Source organism: Scyliorhinus canicula, chromosome 14 (assembly GCF_902713615.1).
Source record: "Scyliorhinus canicula chromosome 14, sScyCan1.1, whole genome shotgun sequence".
Lineage (NCBI taxonomy): Eukaryota > Metazoa > Chordata > Chondrichthyes > Carcharhiniformes > Scyliorhinidae > Scyliorhinus > Scyliorhinus canicula.
The window spans coordinates 45,973,439-46,000,031 of NC_052159.1; the positions used below are offsets into that span (position 1 = coordinate 45,973,439).

Below are 26,593 nucleotides of genomic sequence, written 5' to 3' on the forward strand. Positions count from 1 at the left end.
AAAGGGCACGAGGACTGGACTGAATATGTGGAAAGGTTGGGACACTTTTTCTTGGCAAATGGAGTTGTAGATGAGGCTCAGCAGTGCTCGATTCTCTTGAGCGTGTGGGGTGTAAATACTGACAAGCTAATGAGGAATTTAGCAACACCAAGGAAACCGGGGAATATTTCATTTTCCGATTTAGTTGTGCTCATTCAAAATCGCCACAATCCTAAGACCTCAATGATTTGCCAAGGTATTAAATTCCATACTCATTTTCATAAGGCAGGACCGTCAGTGGCTAACTTTGTTGCTGAATTAACCTCTGAACATTGAGTGTTTGGGACAGTGTTAGAGGATTTGCTCTGGGACAGATTAGTCTTTGGCATTAATGAGGACACCTACAGCGCTGCCTACTCGGAGAAGCCACATTGACTTTCAAAAAAGCACTGGAAATTTCTTAAAGAATGGAAATGGCTACAAACAATGTCAAAAGGCCAATGGTACAGCACAGGTGGGTGCAGTGTATCAAATAAACAAGGAGGAGCAAACAAAAAGGCAAAAGCAGTGGAATGTTTCAGGTGTGGGGGGACACTACAGGAATAATTGTAAATTCATGGACGCAGTCTGTCACAATTACAAACAAAAGGGTATTTTGGCTAAAAAGTGCAGGGATGCTATCAGCAAGCCAAAGGCTGGGTAGGGAAACTCAAGTTCAAAGAAGCCTCAGTCAGCTGCGCACCACCTGGGAGGCACAGGGCAGAAAGAGGAGTGCTCCTACAATGTGATTAACGTGAATGAGGCACACGGAGAGCCTATCTATGCTTCAGTGGAGGTTGATGGAAAATAAGTGAAGATGGAGGAGGACACGGGAGTCTCTGCTTCTATCATCGGTGAGGAAACCTACAGAAAGACTTGGGGCTCTAAGCAAATGCCTGCCCTCACTCAGGCAGGGATCAAATAACGGGCGTACACCAGAGAGTCCATGCCATTTCTTGGGCTTTAGAGATGGACAATGCATAGAGCAGCCAAGAAGCAAGAACAAGGCTCCTGGTAGTAAAAGGGTACGGCCTAGTCTACTAGGGTCTGACTGGTTCAGTAAAGTCCAGTTGAACGGAGGTGAGATAAAGCACACACAGGTGACAGAGGATGTCATTCAGAAAAATCCTAAGGTTTGTAAAGATGAACTGGGCACACAGCAGGGCACTACTACAGTTAAGTTGCTTGTGGACCCTCAAGCTACTCCTCGCTTTTTCAAGTCTAGGATAGCACCTTTTGGCATGAAGGGTAAAAAGGAATTGGAACGGCTGCAGAAGTTAGGAATCATCGAGCCCAGTGAATTCTCACGCTGGCAGCCCCAATTATACCAGTTCTTCAAAACAATGGCACAGTGCGGATATGCAGAGATTACAAACTCACAGTCAATCAAGTCTCCCAAGCTGGACACTTACCTAAGCCGTGGTCAAAGAATCTGTTTTCAACCCTTGCATGAGGCAAGATATTCTCAAAGCTAGACATGAGCCACGCCTCCCAGCTGCTCTTGTTCGAGAAGGACTCAAAACAGTATGTTACAATCAACACTCACGAAGGTTTGTTCAAATACAACCGTCTGGTTTTTGGGGTGTCCTCAAGGACAATGGATAATCTGTTGCAGAGGATTCCTGATGTAGCAGCTTACTTGGACGACATCTTGAACTGAGGAAAAACTGAGAAGCACCTCAGAAACCTGGACCAGTTGTTAAAGAGATTTTCAGAGACAGGACTGCTCCTGAAGTATATCAAGTGCATCTTCCAGGCAGAGTGTGAAATCTCTGGCTCACCAAATCACAATGCAAGGTCTGTGCCCGGTAGAACATAAGAACTATGAGCAGGAGTAGGCCATCTGGCCCCTCGAGCCTGCTCCGCCATTCAATGAGATCATGGCTGATCTTTTGTGGACTCAGCTCCACTTTCCGGCCCGAACACCGTAACCCTTAATCCCTTTATTCTTCAGGACAAAGTCAAGGTTATCAAAGAAGCTCCAAACCCCAGTCTGAGCTCAGGTCATTTCTGGGCATGGTGAGCTACTACGGGAAGTTTCTGATCGACCTTTCAACAGTGTTGGCGCCACTCTACCTGCTCCATCCGGATGTGAAAGTGAGAGTGGGAAGGAGGCAGGAGAAGTAGGAGTGACATAACCAATAAACAAGGAAGAGACATTTCAATCCCAATGACTGCGTCCATGTGAGAAATTGCAGCAGTAATCATGCTAGCCGCCTGGAGTCATTCTCAACCAAAGTGGTCCAGTCTCCTTCATGGTGAAACTCACATCCGCAGGCACCAGGATCTCATTCGTCAATGCCAAATCTCTGAAACAACCAAGTTTCCAGACCACATGGTAGAAGGGAATGCTACTGTGGAAACCCAACAGGAAATAGTGCCTGATGAGCAGGAGTATCGAGTGGCCTCGGCTCCAGGAAAGGGTGAGGAACATTCATTCACCGATACCCAACCCACTTCTGCGTCCACAAGCCTGGCACCATTGGGGCAAGACTCACCAGTGTCTCCGGAGACACCAGGGGTATTGTGAAGATCACAGCGTGGTCACAAAGCTCCTGAAAGACTGCAGTATAGTTGAGACACGAGTGTCATTATGTGTTAATGTTTGAATGGCAGACCAAATTAAAAGGGAGATTAAAATTAAGGTGGGAAAAGTGTTATAGTGTGTACACTAATATACATACTGACGGCATCAGTAAGGGTGTGACGTCATCATTAAGCATGGGCATGCGTGGGTTGTTGTTACAGTCCATGAGGTCTGGTTGAAGGACCTGTTCATTGCTGCCTTGTTACGATGTACTGTTTATTTTATATTTTAAGTGGAGGCTATTAAGCATTTAAAATGCATCTGACTACATTGCCAAGTTACTGCACTGATGAACAGTGAGGGGTAGTGTTGTACAGTGCACTTGGCTCCTCCAGGGTTTAATTTGAGATTCACAGTGCCTGGAATCCTTATAGAAAAGAAACTTTCATTCCATCAACCGGAGTTAGATTGAAGCTCAAATCCAGGCCTGAAACGAGATTATATTATCCAACGGAAGAGATTTAAAAAAACTGTATGCTGTAAATCTGAACAAACAGCAACTCTGAACAAGACATCCACCAGAATACAAAAATAAAAAATTGTCTTTGTTTATTTCCAACATTTTCTGCCTACACTTTTGCTGTTGTACCATGTGACTGACCTAGCTTCAGTATTCAACACATTTTATGATAATTAAAAACATTTTAACTAATTCAAGCAGGGCATACAGCGAAAATTGCATCAGTTGACAATACAATTCAGCTACACACCAATGTCCAACCAGAAAGGATGGATTTAGGCCTGGTTCTTGGAAATGAGATGGGCCAGGTAGATCAAATGAACATTTAGGTGGTCATTGAATTGTAAGGTTTAGGATGATGATAGAAAATGGAAATAGGCAATCCAAAGTAAAAATAATTACCTGGGGGAGAACGGATTTCAATGGGGCAAGAACGGAGCTGGGTCAGTTAGGCTATAACGAAAGGTTAACGGGAAAAACTGTAGCTGAACAATCGGCTGCCTTCAAAGTAGGAATGGTTCGGGCACAGTCCAGATATATTCGCTTAACAGGGAAAAGGTAGGGCAAACAAACCCAGAGTTCACTGAATGAAAAAGGAGACAGAAATTAAGAAATTAAGGGGGAAAAAAGTATGCTTCCGGCAGGCGCCAGGTAAAAAATACTGTTGAGAACCAAGCGGAATACAGGAGATTGAGAGTGAGGTGAAGAAGCAAAGAGGGATCATGAGAAAAGACTGGCAGCCAACATAACAAAGAATCCCAAAATCTTCAATGGCATATAAATAGACGTGGTAGTAAAGGGGGCCGGGATTCTCCCCTACCCGGCGGGGGGGGGGGGGGGGGGGGGGGGGGGGTCCCGGCGTAGCGGAGTGACGCCAACCACTCCGGCATTCTCCGCACCATTAGGGGCTAGGCCCGCGCCGGAGTGGTTGGTGCCACACCGACTGGCTGAAAAACCGGCACCAACGGCCTTTGATGCCCGCCGCCCGGCATCAGGGCTGGCCGAAAGGCCTTTCACGGTTCGCGCATGAGCCGGTGTTTCAGCATCCGCTGACGTCACCACCGGCGCATGCGCAGTAGGGGGGTTCTCTTCCACCTCCGCCATGGTGAAGGCCGTGGCGGCGGCGGAAGAAAAAGAGTGCCCCCACGGTACTGGCCTGCCCGCCGATCAGTGGGCCCCGATTGCGGGCCAGGCCACCGTGGGGGCACCCCCCGGGGTCCAATCGCCCCCCCCCCCCCCCCCCGGGACCCCGGGGGCCCGCTCCCGCCGCCTATCCCGCCGCCACCAGAGGTGGTTGAAACCACGTCAGCAGGATTGGCCTCTCAGCGGCGGGACTTCGGCCCATCGCGGGCCGGAGAATCGCCACAGGGACACGCCGATCGGCGTGGCGCGGTTCCCGCCTCCGCCAATTCCCGGGTGGCGGAGAATTCAGGCCACGGTGGGGGCTGGATTTACGCCGGCCCCGGGCGATTCACCGACCCTGCAGGGGGTCAGAGAATTTCGCCCGGGAGGAGTAAGGCCGATTAGGGACCTAAAAGGGAATTTACACATAAGGGGGAGGCGATGATATAGTAGTATTGTTACTAGATTAATAATCCAGACCCAAGGTAATGCTCGAGGACCCGGGTTCAAATCCTGCCATGGCAGATGGTGAAATTTGAAATGAATAAAAAAATCTGGAACTAAAGTTCTAATGATGACTGTGAGACCATGATCAATTGTCGCAAAAGCCCATCTGGTTCACTAATGTCCTTTACCTGATCTGGCCTGCATGTGACTCCAGATCAATAGCATTGTGGTTGATTCTTAACTGCGTCCCCCGTGCCCTCCCTCCCCCCCAAAGGCAATTGGGGATGGGCAATAAATACTGGTCCAGCCAGTGGCACCCACATCCCATGAACAAATAAAAATAAAGATATTGTGAAACGGAAGAGTGTGGAACTTCAAAAAGACATCGACATGCAAGTGGAGTGGGCAGATGAAATTCAATGCAGAGAAGTGTGAGGTGATGCATGGGGGCATGGCGGAGATATTAAATGAATATATTGCATCTGTCTTTACCAAGGAGGTTGATTCTACCCAGGACATGATGTCAGAAGAGGAAACTCCGGCGCTAAAATAACTGGGTTTCAAAATTGATAAGTGTTGAGCGGTCTGCTGTTACTGAAAGTTGACAAGGCACTAGGACTGGAAGAGATGCATCCAAGGATATTGAAGAAAGTAAGAGTGGAAATTGCAGGGGTTCTGGCCATAATCTTTCAGTCTTTCCTAGACTCAGGAGAGATATTAGAGGACCGGAGAATTGTAAACGTTATGCCCATGTTCAAAAAGGGTTGCAAGGATCAACCCAGCAATTACAGACCAGTCCGTGCATCAGTGATGGGGAAGCTTCGAGAAACAATTATTCAGGATAGAATTGTAGTTACATGGAAAATTGTGGGTTGATTAGAAAGAGCCAACATGGATTAACATAGGGGAAATAGTGTATAGAACATAGAACAGTACAGCACAGAACAGGCCCTTCGGCCCTCAATGTTGTGCCGAGCAATGATCACCCTACTCAAACCCACGTATCCACCCTGTATCCGTAACCCAACAACCTGGTGGAGTGGGCAGATGAAATGCAATGCAGAGAAGTGTGAGGTGATGCATTTTAGCAGGAAGAACATGGAGAAGCAATGTAAAATAAGGGATAAAATTCTTAAAGAGGTGCAGGAGCACAGGGTGTATATGTGCAGGCCTTGGTGAGACCCCACCTGATGTATTGTGTGCAGTTTTGGTCTCCTTTTCTAATAAAGGATATACTTTCCACAGAGGAAGTGCAGCAAAGGTTCACCAGATTGATTCCTGGGGAGGCTGAATTGTCGTTAGAGGAGAGATTGGGTTGACTGGGCTTGTAATCAGTGAAATTTAGGAGAATGAGAGGGGATCTAATTGAAATGTATAAAATTCTGACAGGACAAACAGACAGGATGCGGCAATATTATTTCCTCAAGCTGGGGGGTATAGAACAAGCGGTCACAGTCAGGATACGGGGTAGGCCATTTAGGACTGAGATGAGGTGAAACTTCTTCACTCAAGAGGGTGGTGAACCTGTGGAATTCTCCACCGCAGATGGCTGTGGGGATCAAGTCACTGAATATATTTAAGAAGGAAATAGATTTCTGGACTAAAGTGTTAAGAGTAATGTGGAGAGCATGGGGGTATTGTGCTGACATAGAAGATCAGCCATGATCATATTGAAGAGCAGAACAGGCTCGAAGGGCCGAATGGCCTCCTCCTGCTCCTATTTTCTAAGTTTCTATGTGGATCATTGAAGGAGGCAGGACAGGTGGAGTGAGCAGTTAATAAAACATATAGTATTCTGGGCTTTATTAATAGGGGCATAGAGGACAAGAGGAAGGAGGTTATGCTGAACTTGTATCAGACACAAGTTAGACCTCAGCTGGAGTATTGTGTCCAGTTCTAGGAACCACACTATAGAAAGGTAGTGAATGCATTACAGAAAGTGCAGAAGAGGTTTCCAAGAATGGTTCCAGACACGAGAAACTTCAATTATGAGGATAGATTGGAGAGGTTGGGACTGTTCTCCTTGGAGAGAAGAAGGCTAAGAGGAGATTTGATAGAGATGTACAAAATCATGAAGGGGCTGGACAGAGCAGATGGGGAGAAACTGCCCCTGCTCATCTGAATTATTGACGTGTGCAGCCAATGCATCAGCACAAGGCTCAACATTGTAAGTTGTGAGCTCCACCAAACGTTAGCCTCCATTGTAGCTGGAGCAGATATTGGCAGTAATCCAGGAACTGAACCTGACCTTGGAAACAATAGAGGGGAGCGTGGACTCCAAGGTTTCCAGATATTGCACTGGAGGACTTAGTGGAGGAGGTGAATGTCCAATATTCACAGAGGGCCAGGTGACCTTTCAAACCCTGGCCAGAAGGCAGTTGGAACAGATAACTGTGGAGGTCAATGCCATTGGTGAAGCCCCAAGGACCAGGATGCAATGTTTCAAGGTATACAATGACCTCACAGGAATGGTTCTCTGCAACTGCACAAGTAGCCTCAGACATTGTTCAAATTGACACCTCCTACCATCAATTTACCCAACAATAATGTCCACCAATCAGGAATCATGCTCAACACTTACATGCTTCACCTCACCCTCACACACTTAGTACTGTTACAGGCCTCACACCATCATCTCTAAACTGACACACACTGCAAACCACTCAAATACTTCAGTCACATCAGTCAAACACTTCTCTCTCTTTATCAGGAAACGTGGTGCACAACTGGAGGCACCAGGAGCTAAACGGAAGGACACAGGTGTCTCTCAATGTCCTAACCACCCATTGAAGGAGGAGGAGACGGTGTTGGTCAATTGACCAGAAGTGGCCAGGAGTGGGGTTGAAACCAAAGATGACGGTGTCCTCACACCCAGTCCTCCTTTCCTCTCGTTCCACACTCTCCTATGATTTCCTTGCACCTGTTAGCTTCTTTCACCCTCCCCTCAGCAAAACCTTGCCTTGCTTCTTTCTTAAGGATAGATTAAAGGCAGATATACAGATGGTGAGACTCTGGGTACAATAGGCTGGAGCAGGACAGAGGGCAAGGATAGTGTCAGCTGGCCAGTAGATTAGGTTGCTCATGTCACCAGTGCCAAAGATTCCGATAAAAACTTCACGCAGAAGAGCAAATACATCAAAATCAAGTTCCTTTCTTTACGCTGGGGGCTAAGGGTACAGGTGACACTCTCCTGCAGCAGTAGGTGAAGGGGTCCACTGTGCACTTTGACATCGTTCTCAAGGCCTTTGACAACTATTTTAGCCCAAGGCAAAATTTAGCAATAAAGTGAGGATGTTTTAACCAGAGGCCCCAACAACCCGGGGAATCAGTGAAATAATTTCTCACCAACCTATTTCCCCTACCTAGTTCTTACACATACGGAGCGTTAAAGGATGAGCTCATCCAGGATCACACCATCTTGGGCATCCGGGATGAAGGACTCTCCAACTTTTTACAGGCCAAAGACTACCCGACTTTGTATTCCATTTTGCGAGGCAGCCAAACAGCACATCCCTTTCCTCTTTCTTCCATATCCCACTACTTCCCATAAGACCAGAAGATGCAGGGACAGATAAGGCCATTCAGCCGATAGAGTCAGCCCTGCCATTCAATGAGGTCATGACTGATCTGATATAATCTTCAACTCTGCTTTCCCGCCTTATCCCAATGACCCAGGATTCCCAAACCGATTACAAATCCATCGATCTTAGCCTTGAACATATTTAATGACTCAGCCTCTACAGATCTCTGCGGTAAATGATTTCACAGATTCACTACCCTCTGAGAGAAGAAATACCTCCTCATCTGTGTCTTAAATGTACGAGCCCTTGCTCCGAGATCATGCCACTCTGGATTCTCCTGCATGGGGAAACATCCTCTCCGCATCTACCCTGTTAAGCCCCATGAGAAACCTATATGTCTCAATAAGGTTGCCTCTCATTCTTCTAAACTCCAATGAGTACAGGCCTAACCTGGTATTTGGAAAATTTTCAATTCCTTTTTGAATATTTTGACTGAGTCAGCAGCAACTGAACTAGCATCGACTGTGTCATTGACTGTGTCATTGACTGTGTCATTGACTGTGTCATTGACTGTGTCATTGATTGTGTCATTATTCATTGGGCTGAAATTTCTCTTTCTTTGACTGTGTGTCAACTCAAGTGGGGAAGGCAGCGTTTAGCCTGCCAGCTGCCCGTTTTGACAACCATATTTTTTGTCAGATTGTGAAAGCAAATCGTGGAGGTGGGTCCCACCACATGAGGCAGGCTCGGAATGTGCCGGTCCCACCGCCAACTTCGGTCCCGGACAGATCCAGGTGCCATTTTTAAAGGGCGCCCTGGCAGCTCCTTGTTTGTCTCGACCCGTTGTTAAACCCCCGCTGTCGTGACAGAATTCCTTCCGTGGGGAGAGGATACAGCGGAGTGATCCGCCTATAACATGGAAATATATGGCAATCGGATTCTCGTTAATGCCATTTTGGGTCTCCTTTTGGAGCCTCTGCCCCCTCCAGCTTTCCAACGGCAGAAACAAATCACTAAACCATAAAATCACAGAATCTCTACAGTGCAGGAGGAGGCCATTGAGCCCATTGAGGCTGCACCCTCCCAGGCCCAATCCCCTGCCTATCTCTGTAACCCAACTAACCACTGACCTTTGGAGAATCAGGGGCGATTTAGTACAGCCAATCCACTTAATCTGCACATCTTTGGACTGTGGTAGGAAACCAGAGCACCCGGAGCAAACCCACTCAAGACACTAGAAGAATGTGCAAACTCCACGCAAACACACACCCGAGGAAGGAATCAAATCCTGGCCCTGGGTGCAGTGAGGCAGCAGTGCTAACCACTGTGTCTCCCTGTTTTCAACCACTCTACCCTGCCTCGAGCTTTCTAATGTTTCCCTTGTGGGGGTCAGAGTGCTTGTTCCAGGAAATAAAGTGGGGATAATATTATCACTGAGCCATCATTCACAGAGTCAGAATCTGGGGCGAAATTCTCCGCAGACCGTCATAACGCCGATTTCCGGCGAGCATAATTGGTGTGGATGACTCCAGCGTGGGGGCCTTCTTTTAGGCGGCTATTCTCCGTTCCCGGAGGGGCCAGCAGCGGACTGACGCGATACGCGTCAGTTTCACCCGCTGCGGAAGTGGCGAGACCCGGCGTTTTGGGGGGGGAGGAGAGAGAGAGACAGACCCGGCGTTTGGGGGGGGGGGGGGGGGGGGGGAGGAGGAGAGAGACAGACCGGCATTTGGGGGGGAGAGGAGAGAGACAGACCCGGCGTTGGGGGGGGGGGGGGGGGGGGAGGAGGAGAGAGACAGACCCGGCGTTGGGGGGGGGAGGAGAGAGTTGGGGGGGAGGGGAGGAGGAGAGAGACAGACCCGGCGTGGGGGGGGGGGAGGAGAGAGACAGACCCGGCGTTGGGGGGGGGGGGGGGGGGGGAGGAGAGAGACAGACCCGGCGTTGGGGGGGGGGGGGGGGGGGGAGGAGGAGAGAGACAGACCCGGCGTTGGGGGGTTTGCGGCATTTTGGGGGGGGAGGAGAGAGAGAGACAGACCCGGCGTTTGGGGGGGGGGGGGGGAGGAGGAGAGAGACAGACCGGCATTTGGGGGGGGAGAGGAGAGAGACAGACCCGGCGTTGGGGGGGGGGGGGGGGAGGAGGAGAGAGACAGACCCGGCGTTGGGGGGGGGAGGAGAGAGTTGGGGGGGAGGGGAGGAGGAGAGAGACAGACCCGGCGTTGGGGGGGGGGGGGGGGGGAGGAGAGAGACAGACCCGGCGTTGGGGGGGGGGGGGGGGAGGAGGAGAGAGACAGACCCGGCGTTGGGGGGTTTGCGGCATTGAGTTGAGAGGAGAGGGGGGGGTTTGCGGCGTTGAGTTGAGAGGAGAGGGGGGGTTTGCGGCGTTGAGTTGAGAGGAGAGGGGTGGTTTGCGGCGTTGAGTTGAGAGAGGGGGGGGCGGCGGTGGAGGGGGGTAGGGGTGGTGAGGGGGGGTTGGGGTAGGGGCAGCGGCGTGCAGAGGAGGGGGGCGACGGATGCCCGGGGCCAACGCACCGTCACCCCCCTCTGCACGCAGCTGCCCCTACCCCAACCCCCTCCCCTCACCACCCCTACCCCCCTCCCCACCACCCCTACCCCCCTCCAACGCCGCCCCCCCTCTCTCAACGCCGCACCCCCCCCCCATTAACGCCGCACACCCCCCCCCCACTAACGGAGGAAGGAAGGGGGGGAGGAAGGAAGGGGGGGAGGAGGAGAGGGGGGGGGGGTGTGTGGGTGCCGGCCTTCAGAGGGAGGGGGGGTGTGGGTACCGGCATTGAGGGGGGGGGGGACCCGGCGTTGAGAGGGGGGGGGTTGCGGCGTTGAGGGGGGGTTTGCGGCGATGAGAGGGTGGGGGGTTGCGGCGTTGAGGGGGGGTTGCGGCGATGAGGGGGGGTTGCGGCGATGAGGGGGTGTTGCGGCGTTGAGGGTGGGGGGTTGCGGCGTTGCGAGAGATGGGGGGCGGCGTTGGAGGGGGGTAGGGGTGGTGGGGAGGGGGGTAGGTGTGGTGGTGAGTGGGGTAGGGGTGGTGGGGAGGGGGGGTGGGGTGGTGGGGAGGGGGGTGGGGTGGTAGGGAGGGGGGTGGGGTGGTGGGGAGGGGGGTAGGGGTGGTGGGGTGGTGGGGAGGGGGGTAGGGGTGGTGGGGAGGGGCGTTGGGGTGGTGAGGGGGGTAGGGGCGTTGGAGGGAGGTAGGGGTGGTGAGGGGGGGGTGGTTGGGGTAGGGGGCAGCGGCGTACAGAGGGGGGGGGCGACGGTGCGTTGGCCCCGGGCATCCGTCGCCCCCCCTCTCTGCACGCCGCTGCCCCCAAACCCCCCCCCCACCACCCATACCCCCTCCACCACCCCCACCACCTCCCCACCACCCCTACCCCCCTCCCCACCCACCCCTACCCCCCAATGCCGCAACCCCCCCATGCCGCAACCCCCGCCATGCCGCAACCCCCGCCAATGCCGCAACCCCCCCCCAATGCCGCAACCCCCCCCCATGCCGCAACCCCCCCCCCCATGCCGCAACCCCCCCACCCATGCCGCAACCCCCCCCCCAATGCCGCAACCCCCCCCCCCCAATGCCGCAACCCCCCCCCCCAATTGCCCTCGGACACTGAACGGCGTCAACCATCATCAATGGTTGACGCCGTTTTTAAAGCTACTCTGTTTTTCGCCGACGTGACCCATGGCCACGTCGGCGGGACTTCGGCCCATCCGGGCCGGAGATTTGTTGAAACAAAAATATAATGAAATCCCGCCGGCGCCAGCTGTTTTCAGAGGCTGCCGGCGGGATTTGCACAACGCCAGTTTTTGGCCGGTCAGAGAATAAAAAGCCCTGCGGGAGCGGGATTAACGCCGCTGCCGGCCGATTCTCCGACCCTGCGTGGGCTCGGAGAATTTCGCCCCTACAGAGTCAGTGTTTGCGATCTGTAATCACTGATTAAGCATTTGCTGAATGAGGTTTCAATGAATCAGCATTCACTGAGTCAGCATCCAATAATAATAATTTGCTGACTCATTGCTTCTTGATTTAATATTCACTGCATGAGCATCCATGGAGTCAAGATGCATATAATCATCAATCATTGAGTTGTCATTCACTCAACCAACATTCATTGAATCTTTATTCACTTACACATTAATCACTGCTTATTATATACTAAATCAGAATTTGTCTAGTCAGCATTCACTGAGTCACTACTTGCTGAGTCAGCACTCCCGGGTCATTACTTCCGGAGTCAGCACTTCCTAGAATTAGGGAACCATATTCATGATTCTAACTCCAATAACTGTGAATTTCTTACCTACAACTTCAATATTAAAGGATTCTCATTCAAAGCAAGATAGAGGGTGGAATCTTACCAGAATTTGGCACCAATGGTTCCAAGGTGGAGATGGTTGACAGCTTCAAATTCCTCGGTGTGGACATCGCCAACGAACTGTCCTGGTGCACCCATGTCAACGCTATAATCGTGAAAGCACAACAGTGCCTATGCTTCTCAGGAAACTAAGGAAATTCAGCATGTCCACATTGAGTCTTGCCAATTTTACAGATGCACCATAGAAAGCCTCCTATCTGGCTGCATCTCAGCCTGGTATGGCAACTGCTTGGAACAAGACCGTAGGAAACTACAGAGATTCGTGAACACAGCCCAGTCATCACACAAACCGGCCTCCCATCCACTGACTCTGTCTACACCTCCCGCTCCCTTGGGAAAGCGGGCAGCATAATCAAAGACCCCTCCGACCCGGCTTATTCACTCTTCCAATTTTTTCCATCGGGCAGGAGATACAAAAGTCTGAGAACACACACGAACAGATTCAAAAATAGCTTTCTCCCTGCTCTTACCAGACTCCTGAATGACCCTCTTATGGACTATTCTGATCTCTTCATACATCTTCTCTACTGAGTAGGACTGCACTCCTGTATGCTTCACCCGATGCCTGTGTCCATGTATGTACATTGTGCATTTTTCTATGCCCTTTGTATTTTCTTGTACGGAATGAATACTTTTCACTGGACCTTGGTACACATGAGAATAAACAAATCCAATCCAAAGTATCAGCTCAGATCGACAACTGGCATGGAACTCTCCAGTTGTAGAGACCTGTTTTCTTGGCAAATCTTGAGCCTCTTCAACAAAAAAAAGAAGAGTGGGCGTCGTTTACGCAGTCACTCTGGCAGGACGAGGTTTCATAAGGCTGGCAACTGGCTCGAAAAAGATCAGGGTGCCATCTTTAAAGCGCACTCTGATCAGTGCCACTGCCTTATGGCCCACAGGCCCCATCACGGAGGTATCAGGGGCTCTCCCACCTCTGACACCCCTGGCATCCCGCTCCCTCCCCCTCACAACACCCCCCCAACACCGGAGACATACAGCTGGCACTCCCCCTGCACCACACAACAATGCACCCCCATGGGACTCCAGGTTCCAGCAGTGCCAGAGGCAGTGCCAGTCCGCTTCCCAGGCAAGTCGCTGGCCCCCGGAGGGATCGCCATAATGTTGGGGGTTGAGACTAATAATATTTAAATCAAAGCTATTAAACTGAGGTTCTTGCCCTTTGTGGGCGTGAATCTCGGTGACGTCGGCGAGGGGCGGGGAAAATCAGGAAATGCAATCTCTCCATCGACAACCATATTTCCCAATTCTCGCAGGATATTCTGCTCAAGCCCCCGATCCTTCAATGGCAATTCCTAGCTCAAATCCGTCCCCATATTCACACAAGTTTAAAAATAAAGCTAATGAAACAAAAACTAGTAAAATCAGAATGAACTAGACTTATGAAAGCCCCAGTACCCAAAGACTGTAGAAAATTAAAACTTTGTTCGCCCATAAACATCTCGCATCCATTTTGCTGGCAAATCCTTGATCCCCAGCACTCAATCGGGCTTTTCCAACATAGAACCATTTGGATTTTGAACCTAGGGAGCTTAAAAAGGAGGTCCTGTTGGTTGGGTTTTTTTTTTAATGAATAAAATGTGAGTGTGAATTTTCACCGGGTTCAAGAAGTTTCAAGTCACAAGGGTATGTTAGAGATTAATTTATATAATTGAATCAGAATCCCTACAGTGCAGAAGGAGACCATTCGGCCCATCGAGTCTGCTCCGACCCTCTGAAAGAACACCCTACCTAGGCCCAATCCCCCATTCTACCTCAGCTCAATTCTCAACGCTATCCCCGTAACCCTACCTAGAGGCAATTTAGCATATGCACCAAGCCTGCACATGTTTGGACTGTGGGAGGAAGCCGGAGTACCAGGAGAAAACCCGAGCATAAGCGAAGAATGTACAAACTCCACACAGACAGCCACCCAAGGTCAGAATCGAACCCAGGTCTCTGATGCTGTGAGGTAATACTGTTAATCACTATGCCATCATGCCATAACGAGCAAGAGAGTTCTGGCGAAACACAGCGTTTGATTTTTATTTACTGAAGTCAGGTTTTACTGATTGTCCTAAGTGAGTCTATAAATATGTACTGAGTATACAGATCATAACTATTTCTCTGGATGCTCACATGCTGTGAAAAAAAAAAGCTGCTGAAGTGGTTTGTATTTGATCTCATGTTACTAAGTGCTTTCTCGACCAGCCTTCGAAAAGATTACAGAGTCATCCTTCACTTTATAATCATGCCTGTGATCTTTAGCTGGAAGTGACTGTACATTTCATAGGAACAAGTACCTCATAAACCATCATTTGATCAAAAGAAATTGAATTCTTGTGTGATGGTTTGACAAGTATTGAGATTTTTTTTAATGCTCTTAATTCTGCCGTTTTTTTCATTGATTGCATGTCAAATTCCCATCGCAGACTTTAAGTGCTTTACAGCAGTACAAAATATACAGCCACATGGAGACCAGGTAACTCCTGGTGCATTTCTGTGTAGGTGGAACATTTCTCGAGCATTGTGCAATTATTCCAAGGAAAAAAGGAGAATTTTCTGTTTTCTTTGACGTCAAGGGAAGATGAATGAGAACGATGGCTCGAACAACATTTAAAAGCAGTCAGGTTAATTATCAGAGAATATTCCCATCCTAGTTGGGGTCCATTAATATGGGGGAATCCAATAGTTCTATCACTGAAGCAACTGTTACGCTCATTGAGTTTGATGATGAGATTGCCTAATAGGTACATTCACCAGGTGCCAGTTTAGCTCAGTTGGCTGGGCAGCTGGTTTGTGATGCAGAGCGATGCCAACAGCGCAGGTTCAATTCCCGTACCGGCTGAGGATATTCATGAAGGTGCTGCCTTCTCAACCTTGCCCGTCACCTGAGGTGTGGTGATCCTCAGGTTAAATCACCGCCAGTCAGCTCTTCCTGTCAAAGGGGAAAGCAGCCTATGGTCATCTGGGACTATGGCAACTTTACTTTTATATCCAGATATGATGCAGTCCTCAGACGTGTGACTACTTTAGAGTATCTTTGAAAGCAAAACAGTTTCCTGGAGAATTAAATCATAATTTAACCCTGACCCTGAATAAATCTCTCTCATTTTATCCTCATAGCAATACAAAGGACTTGTGCAGCGACTTCTGGCATCTATGATCCAGTATTATGGGGAATACTGATTAATACTCCAAATGTGATAAATGTTGGGGTTAAATTAATTACCTCAATATACAAGTGAGAGATCTAATGGTTGTTCAAGGAGTTTTACAAGAAATTAGATTACCCCGAGCTTTGGTTTTACCTCGTTCAGAAACTTTGAACATGGTGGAGCCTGGTCAGTGGCTGTCCCCACTCACCCGAGGAAGGAGCTGCGCTCCAAAAGCTAGTGATTCCAAACAAACCTGTTGGACTTTAACCTGAAGTTGTAAGACTCCTTGTTGTGCCCACTCCAGTCCGATGCTGGCATCTCCACATCATAAAGCTAAGGGGAAGCTATTCTTTCCCAATTTCTGTGGTAGTAGGAATGAGAGATACATAAATGTTGTTGGTAATGGCTTCACAACGCCCCTTTTGATCCCAGGAGCTGTACAGTTCACCCCATCAACATAGCAAAGCTGTTTCGGCAGAAATCAATTTTACTTTAAACCAAGTGCTCACAGATAATCAAGTTAGAATTCTAGTGGAGCTGTTTTACACAAATCATTGTACCATTGAAGCCAGTTTCAAACTAGTTTTGAGGGTTTCTAGGATTCCTCCCTGCTCCACGGAGCTTCTAATGGTCACTTACAGCCTCAATCACCCATCCTCCTCCTGTTGATCTTCCATCGCAACCCCCCCCCCCCCCCCCAACCCTAAGGCGTATCTCAGGGCACTTGCTAACGAGGAAGTGGGACCAACATTTCACAGTTTCATTGGTTGAGCTACGAGTTCACCCAGAATATTTACATAAGAGGCAGAGGACAAGTGTTTTACAATTCCCGGCCTCCATCTTCAGGCGCAGGGATTATTTCCTGCACCCATTTTGTGCTTACAGGCCAGCACTATGCTATTTCCTTTCTCGACTGTTTCACATATCCGACAAAAAGACAAATCTATAATTCTGACAGTAATCCTAAATTGAAGTTGTTATTTCAGATTTCCAGCATTTGTAATTTTCAGTTTATTTTCTGTTCTATTTGTTTTGTTCCACATCAATAAAATCCAATCAGGCTTCTGTGGTCCAAAAATTAGAACATTCCTTTTAAACTATTTCACAAAGATCTGACAAAATGCAGATTAATAATTTACTAGTATCCAATAAATATTTAGCCAGACATGCTTACAAATAAATAATTAATTACTTTTAATCGAAAAATTCCCTATTGGTTAACAAAAACATAGAAATAGTTGAAAACACTCAGCAAGTCTGGACCTGAAGGTTCTACTGGTGGCCAATGGCAAGCTGCCTCCACTACAGGAATCCACCCCACCCCGGGAAAGTGTGTGTGTTGGTGGGGGGTTGGCAGTTGGGGCCATTTTCAAAATTCCGGCCTAGATGTTTTCTACCTGATGCAGTTTGACGTGCTGACTGTTTCCACATCTGCAGTATTTATTTTTTCCATTTGGGATTGTTCTCTCTGCACATTTGGTGTCTTTATTACTTAAAGCATTTGAATTGCTTACCTGATATTGATGGGGCTACAGTTCCCTCTATAATGAAACATTAACAAGTTTCTTACATTTGAGACAGTAAGGAATTAAGTGAAACTCAGGTTTTTGTTCTCAGATTCACATGAGTGCTTGTGAATGAATAAGATTGATCTACTCTAACCATCCCAAAGCATGTTACAAAATAATACACATATTCAAAACAAGAGCAGCAGACAGTTAAGGAGGGAATGTACCATAATTCAAGGCAGGGCCTGTACAAAAGCTGCTCCTTTTAGGTAGAACAAGAAGGGACAGTTTCAAATTAAGGGGTCTCCCATTTAAGTTGGAGATGAGGGGGAATTTCTTCTCTTAAGAGGGTTGGTGGGGGCGGCACGGTGGCGCAATGGTTAGCACTCCTGCCTACGGTGCTGAGGACCTGGGTTCAATCCCGGCCCCAGGTCACGGTCTGTGTGGGGTTTGCACATTCTCCCCAGGTCTGCGTGGGTCTCACCCCCACAACCCAAAGATGTGCCTGGTAGGTGGATTGGCCACGCTAAATTGCCCCTTAATTGGAAAAAACATAATTGGGCACTCAAAATTTATTTTAAAATTTTAAAAAGAGGGTCGGTTATTAGTCTTTTTAATTCTCTATCCCTCACAAGCATCAGTGGTTGAGGCACTGAATATATTCAAGGCCGAGTTAGATAGATTTTTGATTGACAAGGACGTTAAGGGTCATGTGGGAACATACTGGCTGAGGCTTCGTCCTGAAGGTCCACTGCGTGCGGTAATAGTGAGGTTCCACAGCTTCAAGGAAGAGGGTTTTGAGATGGACAAAGGAACACCGCGACTTTAAGTGGGAAGGCCACGCCATCAGCTTCTACCAGGACATGGATGCGGAGCTGGCAGAAAAGAGGGCCGCGTTCGGTGGACTCAAGGTGGACTTCATATAAGATTGGAGCTCAGTTCAAGGAGCTTGGAGTGCTCCCCCCAACTTTTTAGGAAAGTGAACGCGGCGATCTAGGGTTTTATATTTGGGATCTGGGAAAGCCCCGAGGGTGAAGAAGGTCCTTCTTGAGCGAGGGCGCGGGCGGCTAACATTTCGATGATTAGGAAGTGGGTAGTGGGGGAGGGGTCGGAGTGGGAGCGAGTAGAGGCGGCATCTTGTAAGGGCACGAGTCTGGAGGCTCTGTTAACGGCACCTCTGCCGTTCTTGCTGGCTCTGTTTAGGGCTGGTTTAGCACAGGGGGCTATTCAGCTGGCTTGTAATGCAGAACAGGGCCAGCAGCACGGGTTTGATTCACGTACCAGCCTCCCCGAACAGGAGCCGGAATGTCACAATAAGTGATTATTATTATTATTACTCCACAAGCCCAGTAGTAGTGGCAGCCCTGAGAGCGTGGGGGCAATGGAAGCAGCACATGAGACTGGAGGGGGCGTCAGTGTGGCCGGCGATCTATAACAATCACCAGTTCACTCCGGGGGGGGGGCTCCCTCTAAGGGGGCTATAGGATAAGATGATGTCAAAAACAGGGGTTGGAGAGGGTCTCAGAAATATATAAGGAATTGATGGAGTGGGAAGGGGTCCCAATCAGGGAGGCGAAGAGGAAGTGGGAAGACGAGTTGGGGGAGAGGAGTTGGAAGTCGGGCTATGGGAGAAGGCCTTTAAAGAATCAATGCATCCTCGTTGTATGCCAGGCTTAGCCTGATCCAGTTCAAAGTGGTCCACTGGGCTCATATGACTGTGGCCTGGATGAGTAGGTTTTTTGAGGAGGTGGAGGACATGTGTGGGCGGTGAGGGGGAAGTCCGGTGAATCATGTACATATGTATTGGGCGTTGTCCGTAGCCGAGGGGATTTTGTCAGGGATTCGCAGATGTCATGTCAGAGGTCCTGGAAGAGAGGGTGACTCCGAGTCCAGAGGTGGCAATATTTGGAGTATCGGAAGATCTGGGAGCCTGTGGGGACGAGGGGAGGGGGGGAGAACGGCTGACGTTTTGGCCTTTGCCTCCCTGGGGGCCCAGAGATGGATTTTGCTGGGATGGAGGGACTCGGAGCTTAGTCAGGAGTGTGGGTCAGTGACACGGCAGAGTTTCTCAGGCTAGAGAAGATCAAGTTCGCCTTAAAGGGTTCAACACAGGGGTTCGCTCGGAGGTGGCAGCCATTCATCGACTTCTTTAAGGAAAACTGACCGTCAGCAGAAGTGGGGGGGAAATGGGGGGGGGGGTGGTGAAGGGTAGGCATGGAAATGAAGAATAAGGGGCGCGATTCTCCCATGCCGCGCCGTTTGCGCCATTTTTTTCCCGCGGCGCCGGTCTGACGCCGGCAGGCGATTCTCCGAGGAGCAGAGGATCGGCGCCATTTGCGCCAGCGCGATACTCTAGCGGGCCGCTGTCCACGGCAGAACTACGCGCGTAGGCTCGGGAGGCGGCCTGTGGGGCAGGGAAATGCGATCCTTCACCGGGGGAGGGATGGCCTCCGATGGGGTCTGGCCTGCGATCGGGGCCCACCGATCAGCGGGCCGGCCTCTCCAGCCCTGGCCCTATTTTATTTTGCTGCCGGCCCCTGAACCCCCAGGGGAAGTCCCCTGCGCATGCGCGGGTTGACACGGCGCCCATTTGGCGCTGGGGAGGGAGGCTGGAGCAGTGTGAACTGCTCCAGTGCCGTGCAGGGGCCAGAATCGGTAGTGCCCGCGCCACTTGCGCGCCGGCGTGAAATGCGACGGTGTTCACAACGGCGCGAACACTCTGTCTCCATTTCGGAGAATCGCGCCCAAGGGCAGGGAATCTAATATATGGGTAGCTAGGAGTTAGGGCGGAGGGAAGTTGGGCATGTTACTGGGGTTATTGCGTGTGTCAGACCGTTCTGTTATTTAGAATGTTAATATATTAAAATGATAAATGCATCAATAAAATGTTTCCTAAAAAAAAGCAGCCTTTTTGCTGCAACTTGTTCAGATGCTGCTAGTTTGTTTGAGGATTTTTAAAGATTTGGACTAATCTTGAGTGTTGGCCGAAAGAATGCCCTTTTGTTTGCTTTTCGTAAATAAGCCAAAGTTTGATTGTTATATCTCTAAAATATAGGGCAGCATGGTGGCACAGTGGTAAGCACTGCTGCCTCACAGCTCCAAGGTCCCATGTTCAATTCCGGCCTCGGGTGAGTGTCCGTATGGCGTTTGCACTTTCTCTCCGTGTCTGTGTGGGTTTCCTCCGGATGCTCCGGTTTCCTCCCACAGTCCAAAGATGTGCAGGTTGGGTGGATTGGCCATGCTAAATTGTCCTTCGTGTCCAAAAGGTTAGGTGGGGTTACTGGGCTACAGGGATCTGAGGTGTGGGCTTAAGCTCTTTCCAAGGGCTGGTGCAGACCTGATGGGCCGAATGGCCTCCTTCTGCAATGTTAATTCTATGATTCCATGAACTTCTATGAATTTTGTTGAGTCAGAATTCTCCGGCCATTGGGATTCTCGGTTCCCACGCGCCTGCAGGTTTCCCGGCAGCAATGGGGTGGCATCAATGGGAAATCCTACTTACAAGCGACAGGACGAAAGAATCCTGCCACACGAATGGCACGCTGCCGAGAAACACGCGGCGAGGGGACCGGTGAATCCAGCCCGACATTTTGTTCCTCTAACATGTAGGAATTATAAGAATACTTTTAAGCATTACTTAATATCTGTAACTTTGGTAGGTTGACTGAGAAAATGCTATTTTTTGAACCATTTTCTGTTGTTTGATCAGGTCAATGAAATTAGTTGTTATTAACACACGTATTGAGCCCTGAGGGAGAGAAGGAGGGGACAGTTTGTCAAGCAAGGAATATGTTGAGCATCGAAATACAGACATCCAATAGAATATCCTGGTCATACCGTAAAGTCAAAGCTGGAGTAAAGGTTACACTTTGGGCACAATTGTTAAACTAAATTGTACCAAAACTGCAGGTTTTCTAAAGTGACATTTATCTGATGTTTTCACTAAGATTCACTTGCATATCGGCAAAGATAAAGAGCTGGATTCTCAGGTCCCACAGCCAGAAGTTTTAATAATAATAATCTTTATTGCCACAAGTAGGCTCACATTAGCATTGCAATGAAGTTGCTGTGAAAAGCCCCTAGTCGCCACATTCCGGCGCCTGTTCGGGTACACAGAGGGAGAATTCAGAATGTCCAAATTACCTAACAGCACGTCTTTCGGGACTTGTGGGAGGAAACCGGAGCACCAGGAAGAAACTCACACAAACACGGGGAGAGCGTGCAGACTCCGCACAGATAGTGACCCAAGGCCAAAATCGAACCTGGGACCCTGGCGTGGTGAATCAACTGTGCTAACCACTGTGCTACCCTGCTGCCCTTAGTGTTCTGGAACTTAATTGTTTATTTTTATTTTCTTGCATCAGAAATATTCCTCAGTGTATTGTAGAATGGTCACACACAGTTGAAAACAATATAGCCCAATGTGCTTCATTTTAACAAAGTAAGCTGCCTGCATTCCCCGCTTCTGTTACCGGGATGCCCCAATGCGGCGGAGAATCAAAAACTGGGAACGTGCCCTGGGCACCAGGGTCAGGGTTCATCGGAGAGGGGGGTCCCTTTAGTTTTTTTTTTAGTTTTTTTTTATATAAATTTAGATTACCCAATTATTTTTTCCAATTAAGGGGCAATTTAGCATGGCCAATCTACCTACTCTGCACATTTTTGGGTTGTGGGGGCGAAACCCACGCAGACACGGGGAGAATGTGCAAACTCCACACGGACAGTGACCCAGAGCCGGGATCGAACCTGGGACCTCAGCGCCGTGAGGCAGCTGTGCTAACTACTAGGCCACCGTGCTGCCCTGGGGTCCCTTTAGTTAGGGGATCTCGGTGGGAGGTTCCTTTAGTTAGGGAGTCCCTGTGGGACTACCCTCTAGTTAGGGAGTCCCTGTGGGAGGGGCCCTATTAGGTTGGTCGCCCTATTGAGGAGGTCCATGTGGGGGGGGGGGGTTTCTGGTCAGGCAGACCCAGGGAGGCCGGAAAATCCAGGGGTGGGGGCTGCTTTGCAATGCGGGAAGGGGTGGCGGCCGTAGGACTTCATTACTGGGCCACCCGCTCAAAATGGCGGTCCAGTAGTGGGGTTCCCTCCAGGGTCCCACCTATTCCTCGGCATTCAGAAATTTGTGTGACAAGGAATACGGAATTACTTCCTGATCTGCGCTCCCAGGGGAAACGTAAATCGGTAGCAATTCTCCTCCGGTGGAACAGTAAGAAGTCTTACAACACCAGGTTAAAGTCCAACATGTTTGTTTCAAACATGAGCTTTCGGAGCACTGCTCCTTCCTCAGGCTCCTTCCTTCAGTGCTCCGAAAGCTTGTGTCTGAAACAAACCTGTTGGACTTTAACCTGGTGTTGTAAAACTTCTTACTGTGTTCACCCCAGTCCAACGCCGCCATCTCCACATCATGGCCTCTGGTGGAAGAACACAGGGTTGGCTTATTCGTTTCTGTGATTACGCCAACTGAGAATCCATGGACTTTCACAACAGAAAAATTGGCGCCACACCTGCCCCGATTCTGCTCGTATCAATGGGCTAGCACCAGCACCATGTGGAACACAATCAATTCTAATTAAAAATGGCACCAGATTCACCGGCTCCGTGATTGACACTCAGGAGCTGTCAAGCCGCAGCCACAGATAAACGATTTTCATCCCGCACACACCATTCCATCCAACAAGATGGCTTTAAGGAGAGCGGGTCCAAGATTCACCGATGCCGAGCTGGAGACCCTCCTGGACGCGGTGGAGGAGCAGCGGGTGACCCTGTACCCAGTACTGGGAAGGAGGCTGCTAGGCATGCCACCCGTCGTGCCTGGGTGCAGGTAGTAGAGGCAGTCAGCGCCGTGGGCAACATCATCTGTGCTGGCATGCAGTGGTGGTGGAGTCTCAAGGCATAGCTCCGCTTGCATCCCTGTCCCATGGAGTAGCCCGGGGGCCATCAGGCACTCAGAGGGAGGAAAAGGTGATGAGGCCCTTTCTGGTGACTCCCGCAGCACCGCAAACTCCCCCCTCTTCCTGTCCCTGGTGGGCAGAACAGGGCAGTACCACACCACCTGGAACAGGCCCGGTCGCCCCAGAAGACGCGCGCCAATGCGGACCCTCACGCAGGTCGCAATTCACAGTAGGCTGCCTCAACTCCTGCTACCGTTTGGCGAACCACCTAGATGTAGCCTTAGGGCCTGTAAGGCCAGAAAGTTAGACACCAGTTACATTGGCATGGGTGCAGGGCACAGTCCAGTCATAGGAGTCAGTGCACAGATCTGTAAATATTTGTTCACAATAAACACCTAATACCACTGTTGCAACCTGTTTCTGAGCTGTCTGATGGGTGTGAGGGGGGGGGGTGCACAGGGGAATGGCGCAGGCCCTCTGGGTGGCCCGTGCTTCCCACCCTCCTCCTCCTGCCCCCACCACTGCCACCCCAGGGATTAGGTGGGATCATACGATGGAATGACCAGCTCGCATGCATGGATCGCCCAGGTGGACGGTGCAACCGTGGGCATGAGTCAGATGTTGTCATACAATGCAGAGCATCAGGCCTCACCGCAGAGCATCAGGCCTCACCGCAGAGCATCAGGCCTCACCGCAGAGCACCAGGCCTCACCGCAGAGCATCAGGCCTCACCGCAGAGCGGTTTGTCATCACCCTGCATCCCGTGGGCCAGACCCGGTGTTATTGCCAACCCAGGGCCCCCACCCATAGTGCTGCAGGTATGTATCATGGAGGGGGTGCAGGCAGGGGGGGTGGGATGTGATGTCCGTGCCCCTGGCCAGCACCCCCCCCCCCCCACTCTCTCCTAGTCGGTGAACTTTGAGGCGATCAGAGTGTCCCGTGCGCATGTCATGCAGCCTCCCATGCCTGCCTGGGTCCCATGTCCTGTTCATCCTCCTTTTTGGACGAAGCCTGCCCTCCTCCAGCACGTCGCCCCCTCCGCTGTGTGTTGTGGAGGATGCAGCAGGCCGCCACAATGCATGTGACCCTCTCAGCATCGCACTGGAGGGCCCCTCCACAACTGTCCAGGCACTTAAATCGCATCTTCAGGAGGCGACAGCACTGCTCGATCACACTCCTGGTCGCTGTATGGGCGTCGTTGTAGTGGGTGTCCGCGTCGGTGTGTGGTCTGCGGGTAGGTGTCACCAGCCACGGGCCACTTCAAAATGGATGTAGTGATCCGCCTGGACATATAGGACTCCATGATGCATCTGTGCACCAAAGTCAGAGATTCCGGACAGGTTCCCACTCGGCGCCTGGAAGAACCCCTTCACGTAAAGGATCAGGGCGACCGCCACCTTGATGGACAATGGGAGTGGGTGTCCTCCCCCACCCTGCGGTGCCAGGTGTGCCATGAATCGCACTGTCTCTCTGCTCAGCCGGAATCTTCAACAGCATGCCCGGTCCGGCAGGTCCTCGAAGGACAAGTGGTGCACATGAGGCCTCATGTGGCGCCTTCTTGGCACCTCCCACCTTGGCCTGTTGGGCGGCCGGCTCCCCAGCCTGGGCGGCTGCCACCTGCCACTCTGTGGCACGTTCTGCTGCTGTAGCTTCCACATAGTCTTTGAGCAGCTCCCGTTCGTACGGCTGGAGGGCATCTCGCAGAGCTACAGCAACCAGCAGGGCTGTCACCATTGCTGGTCGTACTCCAAAATCCATTGTCTGCAGGGGGTGAAAGGCTGACATATTAGCATGGTGCATACCCCCGTGCCCAAACAGGTTCGACGGGTTACATGGGGGCCCCGGTTGGCAGTGTGGGCTCTGCTACCACACGTCCCTAACCCCCCCCCCCTCCCCCCCATGCCGGACACCGGCAGGGGTGAGGATGGGAGCCTCCACCCCTGGCACCCATCATTGCTGCCAGGGGTACCGTTGGCTGGTACTGCCCTCTCTGGGGGCTGCCGTGGGTGTTGCCCTGGGTGTTCTGCCGATGGGTGGTGGCCGGTTGGGCGGGGAGCTTGGGTGGGAGGACTGTGTGGGGTGGGGTGTGGGGGTGGGGGCACCCATATGGCCGGTTCACTGTGAAGAGCCAGGGGTCAAGGTGGGTGGTCGGTGGGTGCACAACAAGATGTCCGCCCCAGACCCGAAGGGTGGTCACCCCAGCCACTCAGCATGTTCCCCCTCCCCCTCAGTCTCCTCTACCCCTGGCCCTGGCAGGACTCTCACCCCCACCCAGCCAGCACGGCCAATGTCCAGCCCAGCAGCCTCTCCTCACCACGTCCTACCTCCTCTCTCTCTCTCAGCAGCCACAACACCAGGTTCATGATTTTCAAGAGCTCACGTGGACCAAGCTGTCGGAAACTCAGCCCATCTGAGATGAACCCACTAATGAGGTGCAAACGGCGTTTAAACTCCGTGTGGCGCGTTTGCACCATTTTCGAGGAACGGAGAATCGAGATTTGGCATCAAACCGGCGGCTGCCTCGATTTTGGCGTCGGAAGCTATTCTCCGCCCAATTGCACTTCCTGATTTTGGCATCGGCTAACGGAGAATCCCGCCCATGGTCTCCCAAATAGAAAATCCTACCCAGCATATTTTGTAAGAGTGTCTAGTACATCACCTGTCAGTTTCTTGATTTTAATAACCTAAAAATAACTTTAGGCTCAAGTCTACACAATATTCCAGATGCAAGGGATATTCCTTGTAGGAGCTTCTGATCCAGGAAGTTTGCATACAAAAGTTTAACATGCTTGACCAGCATTCTTGTTAGACAGGCAATATAACTGTGATGAGACCTGTGATAAGCATTTGCCCGTGAATGTATCAATAAGGAGTGCCAAAGCCCTGTGCAATCTTAAAATCACTCTTTCAATTTAAATATCCTGATAATTGCTCTGAAGCCCAAGAGTTTATCTTCCTTCTTTATTCTCTCGGAACTCTGGGCTCATGTTAACCAGGGCACTAACACTCCCTGGTCTCTCTTCTCCTGCTCTAGTACATTGTCATGTCCGCATTCTTTTGGTTCACCTCACCATTTTAGGATTGTCTGCCATTTATTTAATCTGTCACTTGCTGCATATACACTCACCGTTACCAATTTCTCCTGAATTTGTGCGCTCTGGTTCTCATCAATTGGCATTTCTCCCATCTTGATATTGTCTGCAAAGTTAGAGGCCTTTGAATAGACCCCAGTCCAACCGATCCCTATGGTACACAATTAACAACTGACTCCTGTAGCCCGGTGGCTCTAAATTTGCTACTTCGAACCAGTTTTTTTTAAATTTACTTTCAGTCTTTACCAATTAAGATCAGAAAATGTTGAAAATACTCAGCAGAACAGGCAGCATCTGCAGAGAGAGTTACAAAGTTAATATTTCAGGTCAGTGACCTTTTGTTCTGAAACATTAACTCTGTTTCAAATTTCCAACATTCACAGCATTTGAAGGAATCTGACTTTCTCGTGCAA

The 26,593-nt window shown here is 50.4% G+C and overlaps 1 protein-coding gene across 1 annotated transcript in view; it reads right to left on the bottom strand.

Annotated features, from left to right (window-relative positions):
• The window catches only part of LOC119977218, a 469,907-nt gene that overhangs the window by 237,200 nt on the left and 206,114 nt on the right, over positions 1-26,593 (bottom strand). The window lies entirely within an intron of this gene.